Source organism: Poecilia reticulata, chromosome 4, assembly GCF_904066995.2.
Source record: "Poecilia reticulata chromosome 4, P_reticulata-male-v2, whole genome shotgun sequence".
Lineage (NCBI taxonomy): Eukaryota > Metazoa > Chordata > Actinopteri > Cyprinodontiformes > Poeciliidae > Poecilia > Poecilia reticulata.
This window is the reverse complement of record NC_088833.1, coordinates 22570132-22587380: the sequence shown is the minus strand read 5'-3', so window position 1 is coordinate 22587380 and position 17249 is coordinate 22570132.

Here is a 17249-nt window from a genome sequence, read left to right as displayed (position 1 = left end):
CATTAGGTTTAGTGGGAAATAACTTTTTTTTTTTACATATTGGTTTTTCTTGCAATCAGAAGGTTGTAGGTTTCATTGTTTCCTCCCATCACATGTCGATGTGCCAGTTGGCGAATCTTTTAACCCCAAGTTGGTTACCTACTGCTCTGTGTAAATGTTTGTGAGTGTGAATGTGTCTGTAGTTCTCTGTGTGGTTAGCATGACTGAATTGGCAACATAAAAATTCATTTCCTTTTACCATTTCTTCCACTTAAAAATTTGCAGCAAAAACAAGAAAGCAAAAGAAAACCTGTAAGGGAACAAATACCTTCTCGCAGCACTGCAGAAGCTGATTTGGAGTAAAATAAACTTTGGATGTACACCTAAAAATTTCTGTGTTCCAGCATTTCATTTCCTTCATTAGATTCAGCTTAAATAAAGATCTCCTTCATCATCAGCTGTCGGTGACCTCGCTGTTTAGGGTCACCTGCTTCTCCGAGCCAGCACCCTCCTTCCACCGCCTCTGCAGCCCCTCCATCTCCCTGAGTGCTCTGGCCAAAGGCCCGTGGCGATGGTCAAGGGCCATTGATCCTCGGAGGTGATAGTTCACATGGGGGCATCATTTCTAAGGGTCAGGGGTCACAGCTGAGCAGGTCAAGTGAGATTGAACGTGCCCACCTTGTTGCCAGGAGCCACGGAGGTCAGATGAGCCCAGTTCATTCCTCGACCCTCGCTGGTCAATAATGCCTCCCATTGATCCAGTTGAACTCTGAATCGTCATTAAAGTTTTTTTTAATTCTCAGCCAGTTCATGTTATTCCCTTGAAGACAGAACATGGCGATCGAGATGCACAAAGCACTCCCTGGGATTGATTTTGGATGGAAATCATCTTGACCTGCAAACAGGAGGCCGGCAAGGGATTGGTCCTTGAAAGAATGGGAAACAATGGCTGCTGATTGGATGTTGTTTGAGAGTGTGCTCGGTTCGGCTAAACTACACCGCTCATCAGCTGGGTCAGGAGGCCAATTGCAGAATTGCATGGAGACTTTGGCTTTGGTTTGAGCTGAGAGCAAGAATGCTTTCGTTAGCATTTTTTTTCATATATATATATATATATATATATATATATATATATATATATATATATATATATATATATATATATATATATATATATAAATGTAAGAATCTAAGACTGATTGCTTTTGTTTAAATGTACATTTTGAGGATTTACTCTGGGGGATGCCACATGCAGCTTTGGTGGTGCTCTGTTAGGTTTGGTACGGATCAGGAAACATAAGACGGACTGCTAGCATGTGTTGTGAATGTGGGAGGAATATTTGTGAAGGACAAGAGCAAATATATATTCAGAAAAAGAAAAGACTTCAGAATTATTTGTGCACACAGACAGGAAAAAAATAAATAAATAAAAAAATTACTGCAGATTTGATCTGCAATTGATTTTCTGGTATTCCGAGCCAGAAACTAGAAACACTTCACAGTGATAATTTACTTCTCTAATAGCAACTGCAGTGCTGTTATTAAGCAAGTTTCAAAAATGGCAATATTAGACATTACGGATTGGCTTAGTTATTTGTGTCACATCTCTTTTTCTGTGGACATTTCTTCTTCTTCTTCTTCTGCTTCTTCTTCTTTCATCTCGCAGCATTTCTTCTTTTCATATCTTTGTTCATTTCTACTTGTGGCCCCCGTCTTTCCTCTTTCTCCTGCTCTGCCTGTCACTGCGAGGTGTGTGTAGGCAGCATTGTGATAGGAATAGATGTTCCCCCTAAGCGAGACCTGCAAGAGCCATTTGAAAAAAAATAAAAAATCTGCTTAATGGAGAACAGTCGGTAAGGTGTGGGCAGTTTGTACTTTTTTTTCCCTTTCTTTCTTTTCTCAGCTTGTCTTCTATTCTTTCTCTGCTGCTCCCACTGTCTGTCATTTGCTTGAAGATCTGTGTCTTTTTGTGCTTTCCCCTCCCTTCGCCTCCGTCTTGTTTCGCTCTCCCGTGCCCTCATTTTAACCCCCGTCTACGATGTAAGCTCGCCTTCCCTCTCTCCAAAGCGTTTCTCTCTCAGGTGGCTTGTTTCCTCTCTCTTCCCTCTGCACCTCATCCTCACCTGCTACATTCTCAGCGTGGCCTCTCTCCGTCTATATCTATGTCTATCTCTTATGCTCTCCTCCCCCTCTCTTTGCTCTGTTTTTCTTTCACTTTTCTTTTATCTGGGCGCACATTCCTCTCCTCCCACACTCGAAATTCTCACTAAATGATTCCAAGTGTCTGGGCCCCGTGCCTCTCCGAGCTGGCACCGCAGCAGCCACATACACATGTACGGCTACACCCACAAAAAAGATGCACGTAAGCACGTACCAGCCTCGTTCTGAGCATCACAGGACGGGGCTAACAAAGTAAACAAAAGGCAGCGAAATGGGAGGTCTCTTTGTTGTATGTGTAAATGAAGTCATCTGTTTATTAGTTCATCTATTTCTCAGAGATGCGCTTTTATTTTTAGCGATTAACACAACTCTTCCAAACAGCTACTGAGTCTGCAGTTAATTCGTAAGAGTAGATTGGGATGAATAGTACATGAAAGCTGCAGCAAAACACACTCTCGAGTCTTTTGTCGGAGCACACTTCTGAGTCACGCTACACTTCTCAAATGTAGGACCCTAAAAATAACAACCAACCTTGAAATGGTGGTTATGAATCCGCTGGCTTTCTCACCTTGGCTCACTTGGTTAATCAAGCAGCAAGATGGGTGTGAGAGTCCGATAGCTGGTTTCAGAGGGTTACAGAAAGTGATGACTCCTAATGTCACGAAACAGCGAGGGCAGGCGGTTTCTGAAACGGCGCAACCTTTTTTTTTTCTTCTTCTGATGAGCAGTAATGTCAGAGTGAGCCCACCGCTGCATTGCATGCAAACAGTCGTTTGTAGAGCTGGGTTGCTAATTTAACGGGGGTCTGTGATGTCAGTACTGATTCAGGATGAGAAAATCACCAAAAGCTAATAAAGTCGTATCTGTCCACACTGACCACTAATTACCACTCCCAAAAGAATTGGTTGAATTTTAAGAAATTAAACATCCTTAAGTGAAATTAATATTTTTATATAGGGGAAGAATCTAACTTTTAATTGCAATGGTGATGCCATAGTACTACATCGAAAGGTAACATTTAACCACTGATTCTGCAGAAGGTGCTTCTCAGACCTCCCACTCATTGCTCTTGAAGAAGATCAAACTTCAAGGACTGGATATTGATCAGTGCCAGATAATATTTACCAGTCATGTCTTTAATTGCGATGTAGAAAATACAACAGAATTTGTGATGGGATGCTTACAAGAATCCTCACAAAATTATTCATAGCTCTTTAACTGTTTTCACATTCTCTCACATTCTAATTGAACGTCATGTATTGCTTTAGGAGTTTTATGTGACTCACCAACATAAAACCGTACATTTGTGAAGTGGAAGGTAAACCACACGTGGTTTTGAGTTTGCACAAATCATCAAACAGTGTGCTGTGCATTTTTACTCAGCTGTCGAAATGCTTATGGTAACACGGAGCGGCTGAAGAACTTTTTGACGTGACAACTTCTGTTCGTACGCTGCAACTTTTTTTTTTATGAAAATGTGGAAAAAGGAAAGAAAGCTACAATAAGTCTTATGTAAAATTGGTAGTGATCATGAAAGAAAAACCAAAAAAATAAGGTAAATAGTTTTTTAAATCTTGTCACAAATAAAGAGATGAAGTGCGGAGTGCATCTACATGCATCAGATGTCCTGGAGCAGGGAACACACCTGAGGCACAGCAGAACAGAGGCACCTAATGATCAGGTTTCGTAACTTAGCCAAAATCACAAATCAGCAGCAAAAATTCTGTGGTTTCGATTGTTCTTTTGTCGGATTTTTCCTGCTCGCTTTTCCATTTTGGTGGTGACTCGCTCATTTTGGAAAGAAACTGTAAATAATGATGAAATTCCTTATTCTTTTCTCCATCTTGCATCATGTTCCCTCCTTCCAGACTGCTGTTTTCTGCTGGCTGTTTCTGTAATCTTTCAGACATCAATAATTCAGGCATGAAGTAGAAGATGAATTATTCACGTGCTGATGTCAGACATAAATGCACCACGCTCATACTATAGGCCTGCACCCTCCTTCCTGCCTCCCCCCACTTTAAGACCAACTAAGGGAAGAGCGGGGTTACGGTGCGTGTGCACCCGCCGTGAAGTCAGCGCACATCCAACGTGCTCTCTCTCTCTCTCTCTCTCTCTCTCTCTCTCTCTCTCTCTCTCTCTTCCTTCCCTCCTAAGTCTATTCCACAAATCTCGCCACATTCTCCTCTCTGTCAGCCATCCCATTTTCTCTCCCTTCATACACAGTCAATTCTCTTTTCATTCTTTCTTGTCACCTAGATTACATGCATGTAGAGCGAGGCGCTTCTGTTTGAAAGAGACAACACAGGGACAAGGATAAGTAGTGGTGGCTGAAAAAGGGATTTCACTGCCTATCCTCTCAGCGCACAATGCAAACCAACAATCCTACAAACTAATCCCATCGCTGCTTAAAACTCTGGATGTTAAAAAACGTTCAGGGGGAACCGAACAGGAAGGCAGCCGCTCAACCATGTATGCATATAAAACACTGTGTCATTCCACAGTGTCTTCCCTTCCTGCCCTTCCACTACTTTTTTTTTTTTTTTTTGTGACGATTTCTTGTTTTTTTCTGCCTTACTGTTGAGTCACAGGCTCTCACTGTATTATCCAGCCTCTGGCTCTATTTAGACACACACTGCCTCCTTAACAACTGTTCACATTAATCATTTGATTCAGCATGACGCTAATTAGGATTTGTCAATACTATTAATCTGCTCATCCAGCCCTCATGTGGATCTCAATATCTCAGTGATTATGTACAGTAGGCCAGCGTTGGATGGAATATTACCTGTTTCCAGGCCCAGACATAAATACGTGACAAAAAAAGAGAAAAAAAAAAAACTGCCTGATGGCAAGCATTTATGAATGTATTCAAGTGGGAGATTTTGGATTTGTTTATATGATAACAAGGACGGTGGCCAAGACTGATTACTGGGCACGCAACATAAATACAGAGATATTAAAAAACGAAATTAAAACAAAAATATACCAGCTCGTGAAATATCTGTCATCTTCAGAGTGGCTACCGGCCTCGTATTTCTGGTGTTTTCGTGGTAAACAGCAGCAAAGCTTGATGATGTTTTTTTTTTTGTTTTTTTTCTCAGCTACATTGACACATTGAATCAACACCAGGTTGGTCAGACAGGAGGATCACTGTCATTATCTCTATAGCATAGAGAATGAACTTAGTCGAATATTGATAATAACTGTTTAAAGCCTCTGTGAATTTAACACGTGCGTTGAGCAAATTATTTGAAGTTTTATGCTTAATAGCAATGAGGATTTTGGAGTCAGAAGATATTAAAACTTGCAGGTAAATAAACTTTTTTGTCGGCCTCTTCTAAGAACTGCACAGCTTCAATTTGAACTGCTTAATCTAACAGTTTTGGCTAGTGAGCGCTATCGCCCTCAACCCATGAAACCTCAGGTTTGTCACTCCCAAATCATTATTATATGTTAACAAGCAATCTTTCACACAACAAATACAGATTAAAACGTGGAAATTTAAACTGTTACCATTTGAGCAGGATATTACGACTATAGTTGCACATTAATCCCTCAAAGATTGGGAGGGTGGCCAGAAGAACTTGACTTTGGCCATGAATACTTGAACTGCTTCATCAGGTCTTCAAAACAAAATGGAAACTATGACTTAATGTTTATCTGGAGATATTTATGCTTTGAAATCTGCTGATAGTAAATTGTTGCGCATTTCAATATGTTGCAATTTTCCACTGGACAAAGGCTGAGAATGGGGCCAGGAATGGAAAGACCGAGACGTAATGTGCACGAGGATTACGATGAATCCGAAAACATAACTTTGGAAGTCATTATTTCCAATAAATTAATAATAAACATAAAATTATACTGGTTAAAAGCTTTTTTCAGAAGCCCTGGGTTTCTCTCTCTCTCCTGAACAAGATCAGGCAAGGATTCTCCTCTTTATGTTGACAAAGTGAAAGGAGCAAACAAAGAGGGCTGTAAGTGATTGCATAAGATTTAGATGTCACATATTTCCTTAATTCCTGGCCTGTTTGTAACCAGTGGAAAACGATCTACTGACTGCAGGATAAGTCCCACTTAAGTTCAAATCAAACGTGAGTTTCATCTGAACATAGATGCAGAAACATACAAAAAAATAAATACATAAAATTAGCTGAGCTACAAATCCATTCACATGTCAACATGCTATAATAATTAAATTGACTTAACGTTGAACAACTCTGGAGCTACTGCAACCGTTCAGCGAGGTGTGTAAACTTTCACCGATGCAGATGAGGCGTCACTTTGTGCATGCTGGTCAATTTCTTTGACATATCAAAGCAAGCTGCCTGAATTGGCTGGAAATCAAATGTCGCCTGCTGTAGTATCGGGTAGATCTATGAAGCTTCAGCATTATTTACTTAAAGCTGCAGCTCTCTTTGCACACTGTTGAAACAAAAGTCAGATATCCAATTGTAAGAGAAACAGCTCCATGTGCTGGTTCTCAGAAAATTGATTGAGACCTGGATGTAAGATATTGCTTTTTTTTAGTGTGAGTTTATGCTAGCTATATATATATATATATATATATATATATATATATATATATATATATATATATATATATATATATAAAGAACTTTACAACGTGATAGTAGTTTGCTTTTAGAGTAGACTTTGCATGTTTTCTGTGTGTGTGTGGGAGTTTACTACGAGTAAAAAGAGACCGTATCATTTGTAATAAACTAAGCTAATCAAATGTGTTATCTACATGTTGCTTTAGTCTCGGTTTTTGCCCAAGCTGAAACAGTTGTAGATGGTTTTATGTTAAAAACGACACAGTGCAACAAATAACCTATATGTTACTTAATGGAAATAACAACATTAGGACACTTATTATTGAAAGATGGTGCTGTGAAACACTAAAAGGAAATATTGCTATATCCCATTAATATAGGATTCCCCAGTCATTCCCTTGTTTTTGTGTCTGACAACATTTTAATAAAGATGGACAGGGCTGAACATCGGCACATTTTCCACGTAGATACTGGACCTTTGTTCTAGAGGAATGTGACGTCAGTAGAAATCATTTGAAGCCAGTTTTTGCTTGTCTCTGTGTAAACTAATTTTTTTTCTCCTTAACACTGAGATATGTGATCATGGTTGAGTGAAATATAGGTCATTTATGGAGCTCAGCCAAAAAGCTATTAGTAAATACAAGTCCTAGAACAACAACAACAACAAAAAGAAAGTTTTAGCAAAACAAAGACTAGAAACTCTCGAGAAACAGAGCCAAATATGCAGCCAAACAAAAACTGCCTGGAGACAAAAGGCCAAAAAAAAAAAAAATCCTCACTGGTGGGGACTTCAGCACTGCTTCCTTTAGAGTTTCAAATGCACTTCTCTTCACAGACATGCAGATCTCGAGGGAGTGGGCCGAGGTGTGGCAGAACCAGACATTAAACAGAAGCTAGGCCAGGTTACCGGGGCCAAGCGTGGGAGACAGGAGAGAGCCTGTGGGATAGCGCCCTGTGTAGGCACCACGTTAACCTGCCCCCTCCCCCTCATCGCCAGTCCTATCTGCTAACCCACGCACTCTCCTCCATCCCCACTCCCCCCTCTCTCTGCTCCTCTTTTTATTTTTTTCTTCTTCTCTCTATTGTTTTCATCACCCTCTGCCCACACTGCAAACTCCACGCCGAGACAGGGAATGAGAACTCAGCTTGTGCTTTGCTAAAAAGTGACATACAAGAATGCGCTCCAGCACCAGCCCCCACCACCAACACCACCACCACCGGTTGCAAGTGTTTCCATTCCACACAGAGGACAATTTGAAGTGGTCTGCCCTCCTCTAAACAACATCAGCAGACATATACAGAGACGGCCAGAGAGCGCAGACGGGGAGGTAATCAGTTCCAGGCCGGTGTTTGGGAAATGCACACACCGAGAGGCGAGAGGAGGCAGGTCTGTTAGCCAGTGGTATGATAAAACTATTCACAAAAGCACTTTGCAATGTGGGAGTAGCAGAACAGCCAGGAACATTTCCATGTGAACTTGTGGATCAAGAACAAGAATCATTTCCAAAGACCGCTATTAAAAAAAAAAAAAAAAATCTTAAATCAAAGTCCTCAAAATCCTAAAGACGGATGACATGCAAAATTACACATGACCCTTGAATTTCTCCACATTTTGTTAAATTACTATCACAAACCGTAATTAGTTTTATTGGTGTGTTATCTCTTAGACAATATACCTACAAGTGTGTTGTCTTCTAGGAAGTGGTAGGAGGATGATGGTTTGTTGTTTTTTGTGTGGGGGGGGCAAAGTGCTTCTGGCTCCACCAGGGCTCTCACAGCATCGCACAGTTCATAAAATGTTGTGTGTCATTTGAATGTGTTGAATCCATAAAAAAGGGGCTTGTTGCTCCAACAGATTAATAAGACGCTGACGTCTCTTTCTTATGGCTGATGGATGACGAGCGCTATTGTCATGGCTGAATTATGAATATGATCTCATGTAACTGTTTACATCCGTCGCTGCCATGATTTTTAATGACACATCGCAGGAAAAATTTCATTTCTTATTTAATGGAAACAACGCAATTTCAAACATGTGTTTTTTTTTTTTTACGTTAACAAAATATAGACAAAGATTTCTGGACATTTGCGTTGGAAATGCGGTTTGTGATGCCTTCACATAAAAGCTGGATTAATACGGAGGCAATATCAGACATAGGTTGACTGTGTTTACTAATGCTTTGATGTATTAGTAAAGTGTCTTTTGCAAGACACTTGTCCCATGTTTTCATTTTTCTGTAAACAAATAGCCATCCTGTTTATCCCTGACTAAGTTTACAGTCAGCGCGATCGTCCGTAATCACAGAGTTTAGACTAAAGTATAAAATTGACATAGCTCTTATAGGTGTGTCATACAAGTCGGTGGTCCTACACAACAGGGAACAAGTTCTGCTCAGAAGAAGAAAAAAAAACACAGCAGCTACTCTGGAGTTTTAAAGAAAAACTAAATTTATCCAGTAACTAGAAAAAAATGTTTTACAAGCAGTTCATCATTTTCTAACGTGATTTTTATTTTAAAAACCGATTGTCAAGTTAGCTTGAAAGTGAGCATAATAAGTCTCTCTCCCTCTGTGAAGCTTTAAAAGGTTTTAGTTTTTCTCTGGCATTTTCCCTTTTTAATGAACTCCGGACACCAAGCTTTAAGCTGCTCTAATGTGAAGGTCATGCAGAAAATGCTTGTGCCGAAAGTTAAAGGCCTGTGGTTGATGTGGTCAGCAGTCACTCCACCTCCTCCAAACCAAACACAAAGGGCAGCGAGCGCTCTTCCCCAGAGGGGACAGTACCTCTTTTCTCTCTCAGCTCGGCTGTTTGTACAACACAACCGTCAACCTGAAAGAGCTTTGTACAGGTCCGGGCTCCTTGTTCTGCTCTTGTTGTGGCTCTTTATCGTTTCTGCTTTGGACTTTCAGTGCATACAAGTGCACACACACCGGTCACTGATTAATGAGGTCTTTGCTCTGACTGTGGAATCTGTTCAGTGTGTTATCGTATCTGTTAAAGAGATAAAATAAAAAAAATAAAAAAAGGCACAGCAGGAGAAAAGGTCAAAATCAACAGGAAATGGCCCCGAGACGCAAGAACGTCGGTTAGATGAAACACTTCTCAGCCAAATTTAGCACAAAGCTCAGGAAATAACCTGAAGAGTAAATGTTTATCTTTTCTAATCTCCGACTGGCATCTCTGTCGTGTGTAATTACACGCTGAACTCGTAGCTGCACGTCACACCTGCTTCCAGCAGCCTGTTTCCACAGGCAGGCGCTCTGGTGTGGTGTTTGGTGGCCAGGGGCAGTTCTTTTTGCAGGTTGATTTGAATGTGTGTGTTTTTGTGAACTCCTTGACCCGCCTCACTCCGTGTTGGAGATTTCCCCCTTGCAAAAAAGACGGGAAGGACACGCATGTGAGTGTGACGGTTCTAGCAGACGTTGTTTGCTTGAATGTCGATCTGTGTGTTTGTGTGCAGAACTCGCTTGTCCGAGTGCAGAGTGGGTGCCGCGTCCTACTCTGATCCCTTTCAGGGCCTTAAGCCAAGCCCGCGGCAGGTCCGGCAGCTAAACTCAGAGAACTAGGAGTGTCTCCCAGCACAGTGAACATGGGCCGACACATGGGAGGAAGCGCTGGCAATCTCTCCTGCTCACTGGTATTTTTTTAACCTTCTCCTACAGTCAGGTTCCGGCTTTCGCAGCACTCTCCTTCTTCTCTAACAATCGGCGTTCATGAAGATCATTCCATTTCAAATGAAAGGGATGACACAGCTGACGGCACACACCTACAACACAAGAGATACTATGTGCAACCAATGTCACACGATGAAGCACAACCTCCCATGACATGCTTTCTAAAAACACGGCCTGCGCCAAAACCGCACACAAAGTCACCCACGTCAAAGCCCACAACACAGAGAGTAGAAAAGCAGGCCTTGTCCCCTCTTTTCGCTGCGTGTGAGCAGAGAAGAATGACAGTGTGGAAACACAAACAGCAAAATCAAGAGGGACCGGGGTGAGGGGGGGGATGAGAAACTTACTGGAGGAGGGGAATATAAGATGCTTTGTTATGACACCAAACAAGAGGCGGGGTGATGAGAAAACATACAAAACGTAGGAATGAGAGACAGGAAAATGTTCAAATGAAAGGCAAACAAAGCCTCACAGCTAGAATAACATCCCACCGCGGCTCCTTGACCGTACGGTCCCTTCATGGGTGAGAGTGTGCATATCAGTTTATGTTAGCAATCAGAGCCGTGTAGGTGGTGAAGGAAATGTCGTCCAGTCTCTCCACCAAATATAATGAGCAAAGATGATTATGGTGGCCTTGTGCGAAAATTTCAATTCTTTGACCTGGTTCTAAGTCAGTCGAACAAAATTCACTAAATAAAAAAAACTGCATGACAAAACACGGCTTTAGCCACACAATCCAGCTGCATTTTAATGTCAGATGGTGTTCTTGGAATAATGTTTTAAGGGCTACGGTTAAAACCATAAACTCGTATCATCTCTGGTAGATTTGGTTTTTAATATAGTCTTTTAATCAACCAATTGTAGCGTTTTGAGATGGCTCAGCCAGAGTAGAGACTTGAACTAAAACAAGTAAAAATGTAGACTATTTTGAATTACAGAAGGACTTTAACTATGAATGTTCATGGTCACTTCTTGTAAACTGTATGAAGTCTTTCTTGTTGGTGCGGTCACTCTTGAGTTTTAATAAAAACACTGTTTAGTATTGCTGCAACACCAATGAGACCAACCCTTCACGTTTGACCATTGAAATCTGCCCGGCAACAATTAATGCTGAAATGTATGCTATTGCACATCGGCTGTGTCATTTACCATGCATTGCATTCTCTCTGGATTGATTGGAACAAAATCAATGTTGTTCTGGGACTGACTGCCAGCATTTATAGAGTTGTCAGCGAAGCCCTTTAATGCCTGAGGGGAGTGGCGTGGTGTACAATGGATGTGTGGAAGATTTGTCTAAGGCTGGAGGGCTGTGGGTGTTGACACAGCTGCCAGGGGGAGTGGAGTGGAGATGAGATGACGGAGACAGAAAACTTTGGGTAAAAACTACTTTGCAGCATCTGGTCCACGACTTGGAGGTATGAGGGGAAGCAGAAGTGTCGGCGTTCGAAACTGGAAAATGCATTTGACTCTCAAAATAATCTTTTGGTTCCTGAAAATACTTCAACCACAGTTTATGTGCTCAGCAGATAAAAGGTTTCTAAGTGTGTCACACATATGACTGTGCGGGTGTGTGGAGCTATATTAAAGAAGGACTGTTCTTGTCATTATCAGCAGTTATACATCAGGGTGATCCCGTGCACTGTTGTCTGTTAATTATGTCTTTTTTGTGTGTGTAACCTACAAGGTTTGTCAGCAAGTTGTTTGTCTTCTGAGAGACTGTGGGCTCTTTTTGAGAGAGGAAGGTTAGCAAGACTTAACCCATCGTGACTTAACCCTGCAGCCAATAACCTTTGTCCTTTTGCTTGTTGTCTCCCACAACAAAACTATTCCCAGAAGCTATAACAGTGTCCCTGAAAACTTAAAAAAAAAAAAGAACTAAATCTTTTTTCATGGGACAATGACCGAAATGGTCTAGATAGACAATGACTGCTATTTTTATTGCAAAACACCGTTCAGTCATACCCGAATGCTCAGTCACAAAAACAAAGTACTCCTTGTTGTGGAATGAAAGGCTTTGAGGAAAGAGAGAGGATTGTGCCTTTTCCCAGATGATGTAACTGCTCTTTATCGTGTTGTTAAATCAGCTCTGCACACACAAGCGCGCCGACACGCACACACTCGCCATAAGCGCACACATAAATGCACAATAAAAAAAAAGAATGCAGTCACAGGAGTCAGACATTCATTGCGCCAAGTACCAGGGGGCAGAAACTCCTGCAGTGGAAAGACCAGTCGGACCCAACACGCTTACGTAACAAAACTCCCAGACAATGACTATCTTCAGCCACAGCGTGCAGCCCTGCATTAGCAAACCGAGGCCAAGTCATCTTATTTGTTGCAGGCTGAAAGCATACATAGGTCGAAGCATTTGTGAGCAATAAATGTGCAATGCTACATGGCATGCAAATACGCTGTTATTTCTGTAATTGCAATGTCATTAAAGAGACATAAGAGAACCGGTGGAGCCATAAATTACATTGTTGCTCTCTGGGTATCAGCCCCTAAAGAGTAAACAGTGACTGTAAGAGGCTCACAGCATTAGTCATTAAACAGACAAAAGAGCCGTGGAAGTCTAATATGTCCCATTGTTTCCTGGCAGATAACGATGAATATTGTATCAGCAACTCTTTGATGATGTCTATCCACTATCTAGTCTCATTTACTGAATCTAGGCAAAGTCTAACTTTTAACGGGGTTCATTTGATAATGAGCTGCCAATTTTCCTCACATCATGTGTTTTTTTTTGTATGGGTGGTGGCTGGTGGCAAATTTAAAATGCTAGCAGATACGTCTAAAGATTGTTGTGCACATCTTTTTGAAGAACGCGAATAATAAATATTGAATTTACTACCAAATTATTGCATTGCAATTAGTAAATGAATAACTTGATAATTCTTTTGAAAACAACCTCGACGTTCTCCACTGCTGAGCGTTGCTACAAATGACATCATAGGAGCGAAGACCACAGCTCCTGCGCCCTCACGGCCCACCTACATTTTTACCCATATTTGTGCGCACGATAGTGGAAAAACGCACTGCTAATGGAGACACGCCTAACTTAACTAGAACCAAACTAGATATTAACCTTTGTAGAGTGAGGCTTTGCATTGGAGAAGGGGCTTTGACTTTCTCAAGCTGATGAGAATTTAAGAAATGTCATGCAATTAATTTATGTGTGCATGTAGTTGTGTATGTGTGTGTGTGCAGTCCTGCTTCATTATGGGGAATCTACTGCCCTGCAAAACGACTCATACCACCAACTGCATAAAATGGTCTCTAGTACAGAACTCTATGGAGGTTGTCTGGCACCAGTAAGTCTATAATTGGTGCCAGACATGAATATTAGACCTAATAGAAAGTAGGAAGCTACCTGATGCACAATCATTTGGTGGGAAAATCAAGACACAAATCTACAAGGTAACTTTTATTTGATTCTATATTGCAAACCATATTTTATTCTGCATTACTCTCTCCTGTCCCTGCATATAGACAGCCTACATAGAAGGAACAGTGTTGGTAACTTGCTGAAGAGTAACATCTTCTTTCATACAAGTAGAAATGGCAAGAAATAATTTCTAATTAACATGTAAGGATAATTAAACTACATTGTGTTCCTCTTCTGGGTAGGTTATCAATGAAGTACTATTTTCCCTCAGATGTTAGGAAGGCTCACAACACTTGGGAGGAGAACAGCACATGCTTCATCTGTTCCTGTCCAAGAAGCATTGAAAGTTACCCAATATTGTGACCACTTGGTTAGCTAAGGTACTCAGACAAATTGCATCCAAAGTTTTTGTGATCGCAAATCACCTATTAACTAATAGGTGACGAGTCCAAACCAACTCCCTTACTGTCTCAGGTTTTAAGTTCTTGCAGATTCAAACCAAACCCACCACTTTGTGGACAGAGAGGCGTTAACTTTCTTAATTTAGTAGACAATTGGAAAAATAGCCCATGCTAAATACGGAAATGTAGATATTAACAAAAAAATCTGCCAAATTAGGGATAGCTGGGTATACCTTCAACAGCTAGATGGCAACAAAGTGTTTTCAAGATGGTCCCTTGGTTTGTGTTGAATACAGTATCAGCAGTCAGAAGTGGTATATAAAGTCATGTGGTTGGTTCAGGTGAATTTCCATCAGCAGTTTAGAAGGAAAGGGTTGAGCTTGAGATGGTTGACTTCCCTTTAAAACATTCAGGACTTTAAATATATAAACTGTGTCAGGTACATCATAGGCCACTGGTTGTATATCGCAACACTGTCCAATAAACAGTAGAACAATGATTCAGGGCTCAACTGATAGGTTAAAAATTAAAGATGTTCTTCTTTTCTTTTTGACTCATGCCTGCCAGTATGCACTGATCTGAGCAGAAAGTCATTATGCATTTTGCCTTTTATCTGTCTTTTGAGATTTTTTGTTCGTTATGATTACTCTTTAACACCTACAACAGGAGATGCTGCCCAACTCCTTGCACTCATAGCTTGACTGCAACTCACTTGTCCAAAGCAAATGCATCACAATGCCCCCCCCTCCTTATGTTTCCTACTTCATAAAAGATCAGAGGCATGCAAACAATAGTCTGTAAATACATCCGTATGGCTGCTGTGACAACTTTTTGTGTGAAATACCACGAAACCTAGATAATTGCAGGTCTTAATATCTGCTGATGACAGACATCAGCAATGGCATCATTAACCCTGCAGGTACTTCACGCTCTATGGTCATGATTATCACCCGCGTGCAACAACTCCGTATCCCATGGTTCATTTTCATGCACCGATTTACCAGCACAAATGTATGAAAACAGCTCTGGCGAAATGAGACCAGAAGTATTGCTCTCAGTCAAATTAGCGTCTGGAACATAATGTAATTATTTAGCACTTCAGTGGGTCATATAGGTGTGGAGAGAAGGGAGTGATGGGGTGGCATGCTTCAGCTGATGTGCTTTCATGTGGAAAATTTATTCAATTGTCAATATCGTTTAGATCTGTGCTGGTGAGCACTGGAGGCTGCATGGAGGGGCGCTGACAGACTGCAGCTCAATCATAATGATGTTGTCTTCAGTCTTCACTTCTCTGATGTCAGTCCCACTTCTGCGTGGAATATGCATGTGTTTCTATATGTGCAGAGATAGTTTTGCAGAGGAAGTGCCGGAGAAATAAGGTGATTCGTTCAATATGATCGGTGTAAACCAAGAAATCCCAAATCATTACATTTGCTGGTTTTTATTTGGTACTCGTAAAGCAGTTCTCATTATATCTTGCAGAGGGATTGATTAAAATCCGCTGCACGCCCATCGTCTTGCGATTTCATCTGCAGATGGTCGGGGGCACTCCCATCATACCACCCCAGATAACACCCCTGCGGATCTTTATTCATTCCTGCAGTGAACTCGGTTTGAACCCACGCCTTTGCGGAATCAACGCTATAACAACAAAGAGGAAGAAAAATGAAAACGATGAGGAAGATTTTCATCCAGAGTGGTCAGTGACCAGGTCAGCACTGACCCGCTTCTTTTTCTTTTTTTCCTGCTTCGTAACTTCAAGGCGTCGCAGCCTGAGCGGTGCGAGAGGAGCATCAAGAGAACACTGAACCTGAGTGTAACGTCAGTCTCTTCCCAATTCAGCTGAAGCTCGGCCTCTGAAGCATCAGAACAGACGGAGATTAAAAGCCGGAGCACTGACAGGGAGTGGAGGAGTCGACAAGCCAACTCTCTGCAGGAGAATGGGTTCTGCGCATCATTTGCATGTTCAGGCTGGAAGCGTTAAAACCCACAAAGAGATATTTGCATTCTCTTTACACTCATTTGCAAAGGCAATTCAGGAATGACAAGAGGGACTGCTGCTGAAGAGGATTGCTCTCATCTTTTGTCACAGAAGTCTTTTTCCGAGGCCTGTCTCTGTGTTGGATGTGTCGGTTCACATGTTGAGTCTAGTGTCAGTTCGCCACTGATTGTGCATTCCACCAATATGAGGTGCATGTCAGGGAGTTATGTAATGCACTGATGAATGTGTCAGTGAGTGTATGGCACTGAGTGCAGTGGTTTGTTCCCTCAGGTTCTGTGGGAGTCCTGACAATTATATCTGTCTCACTAGGTCTGCAGAGAACACGCGGGGGACGGGGGGACGTGGAGAAGAGAAAAGGCAAATGGAGGGAAAGATAAGATGCAGATTAAAGAGCTAGCTCTAAAGATCCCTTATGAGCAGACAGGACTCTGCATGTTAATTTTTTTAAAGTACACATATAAACTACAGTACACACTTAATATTAAACTGATTATATGTGAAGGTTTTGCAACATAATAGAAAAACAAGTGAGGATAGTTCATGAAGTAAGACTGACCAAAGAATCTGTACAGGTGAGATGATGCTATGTGTAATCCTGTGTGTGTCTTTCTGAATATTTATTTTCATAATTCATCAGAAAACAAGACAGATAACCATAAGTTCAAGCAGATTGTTGCGAAATAGTTTGTTTAAATGTATTGCAAAGTTATTTTGGATCAAATAATGACCCATTGGTTAAAACAAAGCACAAAAAAAAGGGTATAGAAAAGTGGCAAAATGGCCCAAAACATCCTGTATGCATTCCAATAAACAAACCAAAGAACAAGGTGTGTAGCAAGGTCTTCAGATATGTGCACAATATTATATGATCAGTCATGTCAGAGCCATTTAAAGATTACTATATACTGCATGTATTTGAAAACAAAGCCTTACTTCTCTAATATCCTAAAAACTCTTTAACAAAAAACTATTTAATCTTTGAAAAATATACAAAACACTCCTTTCTTCATTTCATTTAATATTCTTACTCATCTCAGATCTTGTAATGTGAACAAATATTTCTTAGAAGTCAATTTTGTCAGACTTCTT